Raw genomic sequence first — 18217 nt, forward strand, 5'->3', positions numbered from 1 at the left:
TTGAATTCTCATGATAATCCTGTGAGAGACAGGTGGTATTACCTCCATTTTACCTACCATCAAGATTCAAACAAGTTAGGAAACATGCTCAAATCTCCACAGTCAGCAAAAGGTGAAGTCATATTTTCAATCCAGACTAAAGCTGTACTGATAGGCCTAAGTGTTCGAAGAGCCTTATATCACTTCTGAGAAAAGCTGTATCTTTCCTAAAGGTACCCTCATGACTCTCCATGACTGGGCTACGGAGTGACCTTCCTTTTGGAAAAAAGTACAAATCAACTTCTGAATTTTCTCAAGAGATTATCTGTTAAACGGTTGACGGGTCTGGTTCCTAAAGTATATGTTTTACACTTTAATCAATTACATGACATTCAGGAACTCCTCAGAAAATTCAACCATGAAAATTCACATTTCACTTTTGCATTTTGTATTTGCAACTACCAGTGGTTGTTTCTGACAAGGTTTAGGCATTCTTGAAGTTGGAAGTGTTCATTATGCATCACTCTAGGCTCTTAAAAAATCTATAATCATAATATCTTAATAAAATAAATAATACCGATAAAAAGAATAATCCTAGTAAAAATGAAAAAATGCTTCATCAACAAGAGAGTTTGGAAGACAGTAGGTAAAGCAAAATCAATCAAGTTTCTCTGTTCCAGGATTTCTCGTTTAACTTAAGGTTCATATGTATTCTAGAAGGCGTAAACACACTGTTTCTCAGACATGTTAAATGCTTGTCAATGGGCTTCTCATAGTACTAGCATATCATGGAACACAAGTTAGCCTCAGGAAATGTCATGAATGTTCTATATTTCCTTAGATTTCTATAGCAATAATTCCTCTGAATAAAGTCAATGCTCACCACTACCCTTCCCCCATCCCTACCACCACCATCATCACAGATTTTTAAATAGATGCATATAAGAAAAATTCATTTGAGAAAGTTTCTAAATATTTAGAAAGTTATATTTTAAAATTCCATCTGCTGTGTTATCAAATATCTTATATATAAGAATCTAAATAATAAATTTTACCTGAAAGCCAATGCCAAGAGAAGGTCCACCCCTCCATGCAAATGTGTGCACTTCCTTTGATAATGAAAGTTATATAATACAACATATACAACACATTTTTCATTTTTGCCTGACCCCCAGGAATCTGTCTAAGCTAAGTGCCTACACACAGTATATACCATCTCTATTGTATACTGGTTCCCAAGTATTTATGTTTTCTGGCTTTTTAAAATTGTATTTGTACATCTATTTTTGCCTTGTCTTATATGTTCTAATATGTTGCATTCTGCTCAAGTCTTACTTGCAACTGGGGCAAGAGGGTATGATTGATAAATCAATCAATAAATGAATAAATAATTTATATGAAAGCAAATTTAAATTTTTATCTTTTTAAAATTAACTTGTCAGATGAAAACTGCTGTACATATTCTCAAAATATGTGAAGGGTGAGATTGAGGCTTTATGTATTAAAGCGAAGATTCTAGTGTATACGTGAAAATTCATGCTGAAGGGTCTTGAGAGAGGATGTAGTTTTAAGACATACCCCAGAGCAGCTGATTCAATGACAATTCAATTACATAATCCTAGAGCAGTGGATTCTGATGGACAGACTCACATGGTTATACATATGCAGAAACTCATCATATGTATTAAGAAACTACGAACAAAGCAAAAATAAAACAAAGCAAAAACTAAACCAAAAATTCCAATGGTTTTAAACATCAGCTTCCAAACAAAGTCACAGGATGTACCAAATGTTAGGCATGATTTGTAATTGTGTTTACTTGTCAGATGGGCAAATTTAACTGCTGTGTTCTAGAATGAGACACAATTTACTTATTGAACAACACTTAATGCTTCTCCAGAGCAAATCTAAAGACGTGGTATAAGTAAATTAATTAGTAAGCAAACAAACGGGTTATCTATGAAACCAGTGCATGTTTGGCCTTGCTCCTCAAAGTAAAGCTTAAAACTAGACTTTTTGAGAAATACGGAATGGAAAGATTTATGAATACATAAAAGGAAATTCTGATCTAGAGATTTTCAAACTTGTCTTTGAGAGTGAATTATTTTTCAATCCTAATCTCAGGATTTAGAGCCACTTTTAGGGCATTAATGCTGTACATAGTGCCAGTAGAGAAGTTGAAATAGTCTTGAAAAATCACATTCATATTAATTTTTTAAAAAAACTCACAAGAGAAAGGGTGCCCTGAAAGACCCAATTTTTAAAATTTCTCTATTTATAAATGGTTGCTTTTGCTCCACTCCACCACTATCATCCCAATGCTAAAGCTCCTTGAAATTCATGGAAGCAGTTTTTAAAGAAATGGAGCTTTACAATGTCTGAGAACCCACACTTTCTTCCCAAAGAACTGACCAGAAGCTTGTGTTGTATCATTTGACCCTTGGACCAAGGGGCAGGCACCCCCTGAACACTGGCTGAATGAGATGCCTGGTTTGCAAAGATTGGTCTGTTCCCTAAATAGACATTTCTCCAAAGAAGATATACAGATTGCCAACAAACACATGAAAGGACGCTCAACATCACTAATCATTAGAGAAATGAAAATCAAAACTACAATGAGATATCACCTCACACCAGTCAGAATGGCCATCATCAAAAAATCTAGACACAAGAAATGCTGGAGAGGGTGTGGAGAAAAGGGAATCCTCTTGCACTGTTGGTGGGAATGTAAATTGATACAGCCACTATGGAGAACAGTATGGACGTTCCTTAAAAAATTAAAAATAGAACTACCATACGACCCAGCAATCCCACTACTGGGCATATACCCTGAGAAAACCATAATTCAAAAAGAGTCATGTACCACAATGTTCATTGCAGCTCTATTTACAATAGCCAGGACATGGAAGCGACCTAAGTGTCCATCGACAGATGAAGAAGATGTGGTACATCTATACAATGGAATATTACTCAGCCATAAAAAGAAATGAAATTGAGTTATGTGTAGTGAGGTGGATGCACATAGAGTCTGTCATACAGAGTGAAGTAAGTCAGAAAGAGAAAAACAAATACCGTATGCTAACATGTATATATGGAATCTTAAAAAAAAAAAAAATGGTTCTGAAGAACCTAGGTGCAGGACAGGAATAAAGATGCAGACATAGAGAATGGACTTGAGGACACTGGAAGGGGGAAGGGTAAGCTGGAACGAAGTGAGAGAGTGGCATGGACATATACACACTACCAAATGTAAAATAGATAGCTAGTGGGAAGCAGCCACATAGCACAGGGAGATCAGCTCGGTGCTTGGTGACTACCGAGAGGGGTGGGATAGGGAGGGTCGGAGGGAGATGCAAGAGGGAGGGGATATGGGTATATATGTATACGTATAGCTGATTCACTTTGTGATACAGCAGAAACTAACACACCATTGTAAAGCAATTATACTCCAATAAAGATGTTTTTAGAAAAATGGATTAAAGACCTAAATATAAGGCCAGACACTATAAAACTCTTAGAGGAAAACATAGGGAGAACACTCTATGACATAAGTCACAGCAAGATCCTTTTTGACCTACCTCCTAGAGAAAGGGAAATGAAAACAAAAATAAACAAATGGGACCTAATGAAACTTCAAAGCTTTTGCACAGCAAAGGAAACCATAAACAAGATGAAAAGACAACTCTCAGAATGGGAGAAAATAGTTGCAAGTGAAGCAACTGACAGAGGATTAATCTCCAAAATATACAAGCAGTTCGTGTGGCTCAATATCACAAAAACAACCCAATCCAAAATTGGGCAGAAGACCTAAACAGACATTTCTCCAAAGAAGATACACAGATTGCCAACAAACACGTGAAAGGACGCTCAACATCACTAATCATTAGAGAAATGCAAATCAAAACCACAATGAGGTATCACCTCACACTGGTCAGAATGGCCATCATCAAAAAATCTACAAACAATAAATGCTGGAGAGGGTGTGGAGAAAAGGAAACCCTCTTGCACTGTTGGTGAGAATGTAAATTGATACAGCCACTATGGAGAACAGTATGGAGGTTCCTTAAGAAACTAAAAATAGAACTACCATAGGACACAGCAATCCCTCTACTGGGCATATACCCTGAGAAAACCATAATTCAAAAAGAGACATGTACCACAATGCTCATTGCAGCACTATTTACAATAGCCAGGACATAGAAGCAACCTAAGTGTCCATCAACAGATGAGTAGATAAAGAAGATGTGGCACATACATACAATGGAATATTACTCAACCATAAAAAGAAATGAAATTGAGTTTTTTGTAGTGAGGTGGATGGACCTAGAGTCTGTCATACAGAGTGAAGTAAGTCAGAAAGGGTAAAACAAATACCGTATGCTAACACATATATATGGAATCTAAAAAAAAAAATGGTTCTGAAGAACCTAGAGGCAGGACAGGAATAAAGACGCAGACTTAGAGAATGGACTTGAAGACATGGGGAGGGGGAAGGGTAAGCTGGGACAAAGTGAGAGAGTGGCATGGACATACATACACTACCAAATGTAAAATAGCTAGTGGGAAGCAGCTGCATAGCACAGGGAGATCAGCTCGATGCTTTGGGACCACCTAGAGGGGTGGGATAGGGAGGGTGAGAGAGAGATGCAAGAGGGAGGGGATATGGGGATATATGTATACATATAGCTAATTCACTTTGTATTATAGCAGAAACTAACACAACACTGTAAAGCAATCATACTCCAATAAAGATGTTAAAATACTTATTAGTTCAGTAATTTTTGTGTACATAACATATATTAATGTGTGTGCATGCATTCAAGCATGCATATATATTTTATTTACAATTCAAATAGAAAATCTAATTTTAATTACATAATAATTACTAGAGAGAAAGTGAGTACTAATGCAACTCTTGAGTATTGCGTAATGGTTAATACCTATGACTCTGTAGTCTGATTATCTTGTTCAAAACCTCATGCTACCACTTAGAAACTGTTACTAGGGCAAGATAATTAACCTTTCCAAGCCTCTGTAAAATGAAGGCAATAATAAATAGAACCTAACTCAGAAGCTTTATTTTTAGTGTCCAATGCTAAAACTATGCAAATGGGAATACAAAGATAAAATATACCAAAATTAATGAGTGTCATACACTTGCTTGGATTCACAGTAACTAGGAAATCAGCCCTTCCACCATCAACATAATTTCACCTCATTTATTTTGAAAGTTAAACCGTCTTCAACAAATACCATGACCCCTTTATAGAGCATAATTCTGGTTTTCACCTGTCATCCTGGCGTAACTATTGACAGTGATTCCTGTCACTCTCAAAAGTTTGCATGATAATTTATTTGGTTACTCAGCCTTTACAGAGCTTGGATGTCAGTCTCTTCTTTTTTCCTCTAAATAAATACTGTGACTGCTTTTGTTTTCAGATATCTATATGACATCTTTTCAAATATGTATGTTTTTTTTTTCTTTCCAAATTTGTGCTATCAGTTTTTCCTCTCAAATAGCCCTTTGAGGTTTTTTTTAAAACTTGTGAGTACCAGGTCTCCACCCGCCCCCATGTAACACAAGAAATTCCTAAAAGCGGTGTAGGTATTTATACTGAAGGGGTTAGGGGGAGAGGCCTGTATTCATGTATAATAGAAAACTGTAAAACTGATTTTCAAGGAACTGGGGTGTGCACTAATTCAACTTCTAGCTGGTGGATGCACCCTTCTCTTCTCCCTGCATGAAGATTTGCATAAGCCACAAAAGCTATATTTCAGAATACTTAGTTTGTGATCTTTTCCCCATAAGAACAATTTAAAACTAGAGATCGATGCATGAGACACAATTTGGGGAGCAAGGGGTGATAACAGGTCAGCCTTAAAGACTATGAACATTCATACAGTGAAGAGACCTCTTTGCTTTGGTTTCAACCAGAATTTCCCAGAGTGACTTGTGCACAGAACAGATCTTATTTTTTCTTTTTGCATTTTTATTTCTTTAACTGAGAGGCTGTGTAGTGGCATGGAAAGAGCTTACAGCAGAACTGTTAAAACACCAGATCTGGAGATAGTCGTGGCTGTATCACTTATCAGCTGGATGACCTTGAAAGGTTACTTAATCTATCAACTTCCTCGTTAATGAAATGCAAAACCAATAGCATCTCTCTCATCTTGTTATAACAAGTGAATATAAATAGAAAGGTTAATTTAATAAATAGTATTGAAAAGGCTAGTTATTCATTAGAAGGAAAACATATGGCCTCCCCATCTGATGCCATATACAAAATATAAATTCCCAATGAATTAAAGATTAAATACAAAAACAGGAAGAGCAAATACAATAACAAAAACCTTAGAAGAAAATCCAGGAGGCTGCCTGTATAATTTAAGGATGGGGGGAACATGTTAACTAAGGCAAGTAACCTAAGAAACTGTAAAAGAAATTATACTTTTTTTTTTACTATACGAGAAATTGAAAACTTTTGTGTGTCATAAATATATATACCAATATACAAATGATAGAGTTGGAAAAAATATCTCCATGCAAATGACAGATAAAGAAGTAATATCTATATAATGCAAAAAGCTTTTGAAGACTGAAAAGCAAAAAAAAAAAAAGCCAACTGAATAGAAAAATTTTCAAGGAAATTGAATAGCAAGTCACAGAAGGGCAAATTCAAATGTTGTTTGTATTAAAAGATGAATAAACTCATTAAAGATCAAGAAAATGCCAATTAAAGTAACAGTGAGATAACAGTGACACTCATCAAATTGGCAAAATTTATTTTTAAAAGTTAACATATACTGATGGCAAATACTTGGAGGGGACCAAGCTCTCATACTTTGCTGGTTGAAATATAAATTATGCAGACTTTTTCGAAAAGCAACCATGAAGAAAAATCTATTAAAAGGAAAAATATGTTTATCTTTGACCTAGAAATCCCACTCCTGGTTGCCTATTCTAGAGAAATCAAAACACCGATATGTTTATGCACATAAACACGCACATAGTGGCAAAGGAATAGAAATGAAGTCAAGGTCCGTCAATAAGAAAACGGTTGAATTAATTATGGTGTTTCTGTATCACAGGGCATTACACTCCATTACAAAGAATGGATTAGAGCCAAACCAATTCACCCAGAAGGCTAGCTACAAGACATTGTTAAATGAGATAGGCACGATGAGAAAGTTTTTTTCAGCAAATTACTATTATTTACTAGTTTAGATAATAGCAAATGACACTCATCCTGTGCCCACACTAGTTTCTTGGCATTCTGTTGGCACCCAGTCTTCATTCTTGAACTATTGTATTTTATTATTTTTTTTGGCCGTGCCACACGGCATGCAGGATCCAAGCTCCCCGACCAGGGATTGAACCCGAGCCCCCTGCACTGGAAGTGCGGCGTCTTAACCACTGGACCGCCGGGGAAGGCCCTCGAACTATTGTATTTTAAAGGGTCAATCAGCATTCACAATCTATCCGCACTCGAGCCCCATCTTAGGAGGAAACAAATTGCCGTCCATCCATGATCAACTCTTCAGACACAAATTGGTCATCATTCCTCTTCATTAGAGAAAGCTTAGTGTTTCTCTAATCATTAAGATAATGGACAATAATCCAATTCTGTTTGGGTTTGTTCCTTTTATTTGGGACGTTAAGGATTTGGCTTCTTTGTTTCCCTTGTGAGAGATGTTTGTAAAAGGAGGTGTTGCAGTTTATCTCACAGACAAATAAAGCATTATTATCCCAAGAGCTTCTACAATGGAGAAGAAAAAGCAATAGATTTACTTTTTTAAAATTGTTTGCTGATAAGAGAGACAGCCCATGAGGTGAAAATGTGAGAGGTCCTGAACTGCACAGAAAGATGCTCAACCTTGCTTGCAGTGGCATTTTCTTGCACTAACTTAGGTAAGGAAGAACTATGTTTCCCAGAACTCCCTTCACTACATAGCTCCAGGTTCATGTGCACCAAAAGAGACCTGGTACAAGGGTTTGGAGAATGGAAGAAAAGCAGGAGTTTTATACTCAGGTCAGTGCAAGATACCACGTGCTGCTGCTACTCACACATGTCTACCTGCTGGCTTAACTCGCAGGGAACCTACAGCCAGCCTGCATCAACTCCCACTCCTGCCCAATCTCCACTTTTGGCTTTTCACTCTCCCAGACCTGGTGCATCTTAGCTCTTTGTCAAAGAGCAACAGTTTCTCTTGCAGCTAACCTGCCACCTCCGCACCACCACCATTAAAGTCTGAGGCTTAGAAGAACTAACAGATGAACTCAGTTTCCAGTCCAACCTCTGGATTCTGGCTCATCCTACCAGGTTCCTGCTTCTCTTTGTTTCCCCTGCTAACTCCCTGCCCTGCTGACTTTAGGCTCCAACATCACACAACAGAAGCAACAGCCACATATAAATTGTTTAACTAGTTCTCACAATTGTGTAAGGTCAAATACATAAAACCATGGCTTATTATCAATATTTCCCACTGTTTCTGACTTTTAGATTGAACTCTGATTGATGCCTTATTCAGAATAAGAGAAAGGCATATTAAAAGTTCACTGAGGTAGAATCAGTGAATATCTGATATATAAAAATATATTTTTATGTTGGATGAAAGCTGTGGGAACACAGGCCTAATCATATATTGTTAAGCAAATTTAAAAATACTGTGATACTTATGGAGAATAATTTGATTCACATCAAGTGAAACCATACATAGATTTACTCTTAGATCCTGAGGTACTACTTCTGGAATCTATCCCAAAGATACACTGGCAAAAATCTAAAATGATGCATGCACAAGCCTATTAATTGAAACACAAATGTAATAACAAAAGACTGGCAATAACCCAAATGTACATCAATAAGGAACAGATTGAAAAATTATAATAAATCCAAGCATTGAAGTAGTATAAAGCTGTCAAAGGGAATGAGGTGCCTCTCCATATATTACTATGGGTTAATTGCAAGATATAGTAAATATAGTAGAAAGTAAAAGATGCAAAGGGGAAAAAAGTGTGGGTAGTGTGTGTCTACCATTTATGTAAGTGTTTGCAAGGATATGAAACAACTGGAACTTTTATTCTATACACTGCTGGTGAGAATATAAAATGTTACTTTTGAAAACAGTTTAAACATACACCTACCATAAGAACCAGCCATTCCATTCAAAGGCATTTAACCCCCAAAAATGAAAGCATAAATCTTCTATATACAGACTTGTAAATAAATGTTCATAGCAGCTTCTTTTTTTTTTTTTTTTTTTTTGCGGTATGCAGGCCTCTCACTGTTGTGGCCTCTCCCATTGTGGAGCACAGGCTCCGGACGCGCAGGCTCAGCAGCCATGGCTCACGGGCCCAGCCGCTCCGTGGCATGTGGGATCTTCCGGGACCGGGGCACGAACCCATGTCCCCTGCATCGGCAGGTGGACTCTCAACCACTGCGCCACCAGGGAAGTCCGATAGCAGCTTCATTTTTAATAGTCAAAGACTAAAAGCAAACTGAATGTTCATGAACAGATGAATGGATAAACAAATTGTGGTATATCCATATAAAGGAATACTATTCATCAATAAGAAAGAACTGTTCATACATAAAACTTTGATGAATCTCAATATAATTATACTGAGTGAAAGAAACAAGACAAAAAGAGTACACAGTTTCACAGTGATCTCTATTAAAATTCCAGGCAAATTGTATTTGCAGAAATGAAAAAAATGACACTAAAATTCGTTTGGAATTTCAAGGGATCCCCAAATAGCCAAAACAGTCTTGAAAAATAAAAAAAAAAACATAGGTTGAGGGTTTATATTTCCTGACTTCAAATTTACTACAAAGACACAGTAAACAAACCAGTGTGGTGCTGGCATAAAGACAAATAGTTTACTGGCATGGAATTGAGAGTCCAGAAATAAACCCATGCAGCTACGCTGCACTGATTTTTAGCAAGGGTGCCAAGAGCATTTAATGGGGAAGGACTATCTTTTTAACAAATAGTGCTAGGACAACTGGATAGCCACATGCAAAAGAATGAAGTTGAACCTCTACCTCACTCCACATACAAAAATAAACTCAAACTGGATCAAACACCTAAGTGTAAGAGATAAAACTATAACATTCTTAGAAGAAAACAGAGGGGTCCTTCGTGACCTTGAATTAAGAAATGGATTCTGGGCTTCCCTGGTGGCACAGTGGTTGAGAGTCCGCCTGCGGATGCAGGGGACACGGGTTCGTGCCCCGGTCCGGGAGGATCCCGCATGCCGCGGAGAGGCTGGGCCCGTGAGCCATGGCCGCTGAGCCTGCGCGTCCGGAGCCTGTGCTCTGCGGCAGGAGAGGCCGCGGCGGTGAGAGGCCCATGTACTGCAACAAAAAAAAAAAAAGAAAGAAATGGATTCTTAGATGTGACACCAAAAACACAAGCAACTAAAGAAAAAATAAATTGTCCTTGATCCAAATTAAAAACTTTTGTACATCAAAGGACACCAGCAAGGAAGTGAAAAGACAACTTACGGAATGGGAGAAAATATTTGCAAGCCATATGTCTGATAAGGGTCTAGAATCCAGAGTATACAGGGAACACTTACAACTCAACAACAGAAAGACAAAAAATCCAATTAGAAAATGGGTGAAGGACTTGAACACACATTTCCCTGAAGATGAACAATTTCAAAATGTTGAAGAGATGCTCAACATAATTAGCCATTAGGGAAATGCAAATGAAGACTGAAATGAAATACTAATTCACACCACTAGGTTGGCTATAATTTTTTTAATGGGAAATAACAAATGTTGCTGAGGATGTGGAGAGATTGGAATCCTCACACATTGCTGGTGAGAATGCAAAACGGTGCAGCCACCATGGAAAACTGTTAAACATACTGTTAAAATGTGACCAACCACTCTCTTAAGTATATGCCCCAAAATATTGAAAACACGCAGTCAAACAAAACCATGATTTGTCCATGAATGTTCATAGCAGAACAATTCACAAGAGCCAAAGGGTGTAAACAACTCAAATGTATATCAAGAGATGAATGAGTAAACAAATTGAGGTATATCCATCCATACAGTGAAATATTTTTCAGACATAAAATAGCAATGTCTTACTAATACATGCTACAACACGGATGTACCTGAAAAACATTATGCTAAGTGAAAGAAGCCAGACATAAAAGGCCACACAGTACATGATTCCTTTTATATGAAATACCCAGAATAGGTAAAACCAGAGAGACAAAAAGCAGATTAGTGGTTGCCAGGGGCTGGGTAGAGGAGAGGAAAGAAAAGTGACTGCTTAATGAGCACGAGGTTTCTTTTGGGGGTAATCAAAATATATTGGAACTAGATAAAGGTGATGGCTACACAATACTGTAAATGTACTAAATGCCACTGAATCGTCTACTTTAAAATGGTGCATTTTATGTTATGGGAATTTTGCCTCAACAAAAGAAAACAAGACTACATAGTGAATGATTTCTTTTGTATAAAATTATAGAGATGAATATTCATCTATACGGACAGAGAGCAGATCAGTGGTTGTCTTGAGATAGGAGGGTATACAGGGGAGGGGAATTACCAAAGGGCACAGGAAGCTTTAGGGAGTGATGGATGTGCTCATTATCTTGATTGTGGTGATGGTTTTGTAGCTGTATACATATGTCCAAATATGTGTGCAGTTTATTGTATGTTATAATATAATGCACAGTTAGTCACACCTCAATAAAGCTGAAAGTAATTTAAAATGATGGAGTTCTCTGTAGATTAAAAGATAATTAACAGTCATAGTAACAATTGTACTGTGTGACATTATTTACCTCCTTATAAAAAACACATCATAAAACATAAAAGGTACAAGGAAAAATGTGAATGACAGATAATGAATGACCCTAAGGTATTGCTGTTAATTTTGTTAGCATGATAATGGTATATGATTATGTATTTTAAAGTCTTTATCTTTTGGCAATACATAATGAGGAGGTCATTCTCTTTACCTTTGTATACGTTTGAAATTTTCTATAATAAAATATTTAAAAATAAGGTTAGCATGCATATGTATTCTCCTCACATATTACAAGATGTAAAGGGAATTTCTTATACTTTTATTCCCTTTCCAAGCCATAAACAACATCATGGGGATAGATTTTACTCAGTAGAATGACTCAAGCCTGTTCTACCATGCTGTCTTAGTTAGTGATAGTTTTACTAGGTCCATACATTAACTGATAAAGGAGGAACTGACACAAAGCCAATGATCAAGGTCTTGGCCTCCTGAGGCAAGACTGTCTAAGAGTCCCCCAACATAATTTCGAGGTGAAGGGGATCATTACCCTTCCCTGAGATTTTTCAGAAACTGAATTTCTATGTTTTTCTATACAAATCATCTCTCACTCAGCCATCATGGCAAAACTCCAAAGCCTCAGTCTGAGGTTACCCTGGGAAATGTCTTTAAAACACTATTTCTACTTTTATTTCTGGATGATCAGAAATAACTGTATCCTTCTGGGGATAATATAAACTATTTGTCCCATGTTCTGCACAGAATATTGGCATTTCTGATGAATAGGAGAAAGTTAAATCCATTTTGGAAGAAAAAGGGGAATTGGAGAAATCAATGTCTCTAAATGTTCTGGTTTGTATTTTCAAAAGTTTAAGGATTTTTTAAAACTGTTAATTCCTCTAAGGTTCTACTTATAAATATATGTGTGCCTCCCTTCCACTGAAAAATTCTTTCAATATTTCTTAGGTTGTTCTTAATCTATTCTATGCAATTGTAATAAATCAGTACCTTTACTGGGAACACCACAAACCCAACAATTACTTTGAAAGTTTCCTGCTCAAATACACCCAGACATAAAACTGGAATATACCACAAAACTTAGGACTATCAGATTTATATGATTTTAAACAGAGATCTCTCTTATAAGTAGCAGATAGAAACTGAGTTCCAAAGTATAATGTCACCAAATCATTATCCTAGAATCAGTTAAACAAAAGATTTTGGTTTAGAAATCTACCCTACATGGAAGATAAAAACACATTACTTCAAATCACTATGCACTATGGCATTTTTACCCATTCTGTTTAATCAAAGCACATAGCTCACTAAACCAGGACAGTGAACCGTACGTACATTATCCAGTCATATTAATCTTATTGGTCCTTGCCTGTCTGACAATGACCAACTTCATGTTAATAATGACTCCTCCCTAAAGAAAGATCTGAAATTCTTCTACCTACCTCTCATCCTCCTAGCTCTGCACAGAGACATTCCTAATAGTTGATATAGAGACCCTCTTCTTGGTGATGACACCTGTGAAGTTGTTCAAACACAGACGTACAAAGACATGAATTCAATTCTTCTTCCAATTTATCCTTCAAGTCACTTTTCTCTAGTAGACTTCTGTCATTTAAATTTTGAATAAAATATCTATTTTATCACACCTTCCTACTCTGTAACAATCACTACTACTTCTTGAATGCCTTCTTGAACCCTGGCACTCACTAGACATGTGTATACTCCAGGCCAAGCCTCACAATAATCATGCAAAGAAGATCTTGCTTTTTAAACTGAGAACACAAATAGCCAGAGAGATTAAGCTCAAGCTCACTCAGCAATAAGTGATAGAGCTAAAATTCTAAACTCAGTCCACCTGCCTGTGTCTCGTGTTCTACCTACTACTTCCTTTCCACTCTCTACATCTCTCAACAGAACTGTGTTATCACTTTCCAAGACTTTCACTCTCCTTAATAACTTCAGCACCTAGTTCCCAAAGTGTAGAGGCCTGACCCATCCAGCTACTGTGCCAGAAGTAAGATGTCAGCTAACTCTGGAGGTTTACTATTGAGAAGTCAATTTGGCTCTCGTTTTTTTTTTTTCCATATTCTTTTCCATTGTGGTTTTCTAACAGGATATTGAATATAGTTCCCTGTGCTATACAGTAGGACCTTGCTGTTTATCCATTCTATACATAATAGCTTGTATCTGCTAATCCCAAACTCCTAATCCATCCCTCCCCCACCCCCCTTTGGCAACCACAAATCTGTTCTCTATGTCCATGAGTCTGTTTCTCTTTTGTAAATAAGTTCATTTGTGTCATATTTTAGATTTGACATATAAATGATAAATGATATCATATGGTATTTGTCTTTCTCTGTCTGACTTACTTCACTTAGTATGATAATCTCTAGGTCCATCCATGTTGCTGGAAATTGCATTATTTCATTCTTTTTTATGGCTGCGTAATATTCCACTGTACATATGTACCACATCTTCTTTATCCATTCATCTGTTGGTGGACATTTAGGTTCTTTCCATGTCTTGGCTATTGTAAATAGTCCTGCTATGGACATAGAGGTGCACGTATCTTTTCAAGTTATGGTTTTGTCCAGATATATGCCCAGGAGTGAGATTGCTGGATCATATGGCAACTCGATTTTTAGTTTTTTAAGGAACCTCCATACTGTTTTCCATAGTGGCTGCACCAACTTACATTCCCACCAACAGTGTAGAAGGGTTCCCTTTTCTCCACACCCTCTCCAGCATTTGTTATATGTAGACTTTTTAATGATGGCCATTCTGATCAGTGTGAGGAGATATCTCACTGTAGTTTTGATCTGCATTTCTCTAGTAATTAGTAATGATGGGCATCTTTTCATGGGCCTATTGGCCATCTGTATGTCTTATTTGGAGAAACGCCTACTTAGGTCTTCTGTCTATTTTTTGATTGGGTTGTTTGGGGGTTTTTTGTTGTTGTTGTTATTAAGTTGTAAGAGTTGTTTGTATATTTTGGAAATTAAGCCATTGTCAGTTACATCATTTGCAAATATTTTCTCTCAGTCCATAGGTTACCTTTTTGTTTTGTTTATGGTTTCCTTTGCTGTGCAAAAGCTTATAAGTTTGATTAGGTCCCATTTGTTTATTTTTGTTTTTATTTCTACTGCCTTGGAAGCCTGACCAAAGAAAACATTGGTATGATTTATGTCAGAGAATGTTTTCCTGAGTTTTATGGAGTCATGTCTTATACTTAAATCTTTACATTTGGCTCTCATTCTTAGGCCACATTTCATGCTAACTAATTTTGCCACTAATAAGGGTAATGTTTTGTTTTCCACCTACCTTATTCCTTTACCTTATTTCTCAGTTGGTTCAGAACCCAAATGGGGAAGATTGGGCCCACTCTATGATCTGACATCACTATTTTAGAATATGTGCTCCTAAGTTTGGGTGGATTTTGCCTTTGCTTATTAAAAAAGAGGGTTCCCTATGCAAATCCGTACTGTAACCAAACACAGTAGTTGTTTAACCTGAGTGCACGCACACACGGAGAAATTAGGTTAAGAACATATGTGTTAATTTGCCTCTGAGGAACAACTTTAATTATAAGTGAACATTTTTTATTCCTTAACTAGGCCCAGTAGGACTTCTCTTTGGCAGTACCTACTTCTTTATTTTTAGCTGTTGGTTAGAAATGTTCTCTGTAATTGAAAGCAATAAAAAGATTTTCATTTAAAAGGAAGGGGAGTCTATAAATCAGGTTGATATTCTCCCGCATAACAATGAGTCTTTAAGATTTTATTTAAGCTTCTTCCTCTGTTTAAATAATATTGAGACCCTGTCAACTTGCAAGTGGAAAGTAACACAGCTTGCTGTGCTATCAAACCCAAGAAGCCTCACAATATAAATAGAGCCAGAGGTACAGAGAGCCAAAGCCAGCTCAGCTACTGGAGGATTCCCTTGAATACAAGTCCCTTGCCAGCAACCAACATATTTTCTTAGCAAGAGGAAAACTATTTCACAGCATGTTACATTACTTGCTGTTTTTCAGCTCTTAAATAATAAAAGTCAATAATCAGCGAAGTCAGAATAATGACTTTAAACTCACACGGGGACAACCAGGTGAAGAATTGCGGACCCGATTGCCAATTCTGGCAAAAAAGGAGAGCAGTTTTATGATCAGATGGTCCATAGCCTAGATAGCTGAAAATGGCAATAACCAGGGATTCATTTCAGTGCTTTATGACTGACATTTACATGTTAATGATCAAATGGAGAATCAGAATTATTGTTGGGAATGGAGACACTGTACTCCAGGAGAAATAGAATGTTACCTAATTTCTGGGGTTTCACAGACCGCAAATGGATCATCAGGGACCTTTACTGCACATTGAACAGTTCATTTCAAGGTGCATCCTCTGTGTCACAGCCCCAAACTCAAATACCTGCAGGGTCAAATAGGTAATGGGAGTAAGCAACATGGACCCCATGTACTAGTTCACACAACTTCTCTAAATTCTCAGCAGGACTAGCTACACAATTTGTGGAGTCCAATGCCTAATGAAAATGCAAGGCCCCTTGTTCTCAAAGCAGCAAAAAAGTGACATTAAAGGTATTAAAGTATGAAGCTTTTTCATTTCTGCCCAGTCTCATGCTGTCTCTGTCTCTGTCTCTCTTTCCCTACAACTCCCTCTGCGTGTCCTGTCAAGATGATTTTATTTGCTATTTAATGCTGCTTTTTCTCAGGCACAGGGAGACTCATGAGGCGAGTGCAGACCGTATGGTGTAAGACCAAAAATTAAGATTCAACATTATATGCTGTCTTGACATCTGAAGCCAAGAGGCCCTCAAATGGCATAATGACAAGTTCCCCTCCCCACTCTGCTCCTGCAGATAAGGTCTCCTAGCCAAACACCCCTCCTTATCATGGGGCCCCAACACAGGGCCTGCTTGTCCCTGGGCAGCAGGTTTCGGCCCCCTGCCGGCCAACAGAATTATTCAAACAAGCCAATTCCATCCTCCCGTGGAAATCAGGGGTCACCTCTACCTCTTGTTACTACAAAGCCTGCTCTCACAGCCTCTGCTTCTTTACTCTCTTCCCAAGTGCACCTCCTCTGTGGTCTTGTGTGGCACGTGACTTCTTCCTCCCTGGAGCTGTGAGTACAGGTGACTAATAACTGCTGTCAATCTCATTTGTCTTGTGTCAAGTGTCATGTGTTCAGCCACCCCCATAATCCCAGGGCATGACTCTCACCCTTGCCAACAGAGTGAAGAAGAGGCAATCGAAATAGGCTCTCACAGACCCTGCCCTGTGACGTCATGAGCAGGCATATGTGTACATGCTGGTATGTGATCCACCAACTGCCAGGATCCCCTCCCACACGCTGCTGGACCAGCACACCACGCCCCAACCATAAGCATGGAAGGTATCTTCTCTTACCGGGAGCTTACCACCCCAAGTCATGGCAGATGGGCAACCCCCAGGGGCATTGCAATCTCTTGTTCAGGACATGACAGACTAAGGATAGATGAGAGGGTCACTCCTGCCAAGTCACCCACCAACAACAGCCTGGCACTGCTAGCCCAGGGTGGAGACAGCCACCACCATGCCCGGCTCCAAGATAGGAGGAGGACATGCCTGTCCAGCACTGACTGTCCACACATCAATGCCCAGATCCTCACTAGGGGCAGACGGTGGCAGTAGTCATGAGGTGGCAATGAGGAGCAGGGTCCAGGCAAGGTCTGGGGCACCAGGAAGTGGGGAAGTAGGTGGCTGAGCATCCTTCCCAGGAATACAGGCAGTGAGGTGCATGGAACCGCACATGAGTTGAGGCTTCAGACCTGGGGCACACTCCATTGTCCCATCAGACTTCATGAACAGAGCACAAATTCAAAAATAAAATTATTAAGAATTTTAAGACAGTAACCATAGGACATTAAACCCTAAGCATGGAGCCCTGCCTGTGAAGTTGGTCCTGGTTCTCAAACCTTCAGCACACTAAGTAGCAATGTTTCTGGTTGTACATGTTTATGTCTGTTCATGACACATGATTTCTACTGCCCCCAGAAAATCCTTTGTGATAAACTTGCTATCTCATAAAAACTTCAATGCCTCCAAAGTATCTTCATTCTTACTGAATTTACAACATCTTAATTTATTTTCATTGAAAGGTAAAACCGGTTGAAATTTCAGTAATTTTATTTTCAGTTTGGCCCATGGTTCTCAATGTGGTTATTTCATAAAGGATTCTTAAATTACATCACTTTGTATAGATACAATTGATTTGTACCTTAAACACCTAGGAATGTGTTTCCTATCTACAAAGGAATTTGCTTTTTTCTTTCTTGCCTGAAACATAATACCCTCTCAAGGTATCTTCCATTATTCCAGTTTGAATAGATACAGAAAATACTTCAACTACCTCTTAACTCTATGCCATGAAAACCACACTGCAGGTATGACTGT

The 18217-nt window shown here is 38.0% G+C and overlaps 1 long non-coding RNA gene across 3 annotated transcripts in view; it reads right to left on the minus strand.

Annotated features, from left to right (window-relative positions):
- LOC137201813 (uncharacterized) overlaps positions 1–18217 on the minus strand; it is a 79863-nt gene that overhangs the window by 35921 nt on the left and 25725 nt on the right. Inside the window, exon 3 of one of the 3 annotated variants that reach the window (XR_010932385.1) lies at positions 13215–13287. The exons of the other annotated variants lie outside the window; for them this stretch is intronic. This is a non-coding gene — a long non-coding RNA (uncharacterized lncRNA). The remainder of the gene's footprint in view (positions 1–13214; positions 13288–18217) is intronic. 3 annotated transcript variants of the gene reach the window in all.

This window comes from Pseudorca crassidens, chromosome 1 (genome assembly GCF_039906515.1).
Source record: "Pseudorca crassidens isolate mPseCra1 chromosome 1, mPseCra1.hap1, whole genome shotgun sequence".
In the NCBI taxonomy this organism is placed as follows: Eukaryota; Metazoa; Chordata; class Mammalia; order Artiodactyla; family Delphinidae; genus Pseudorca; species Pseudorca crassidens.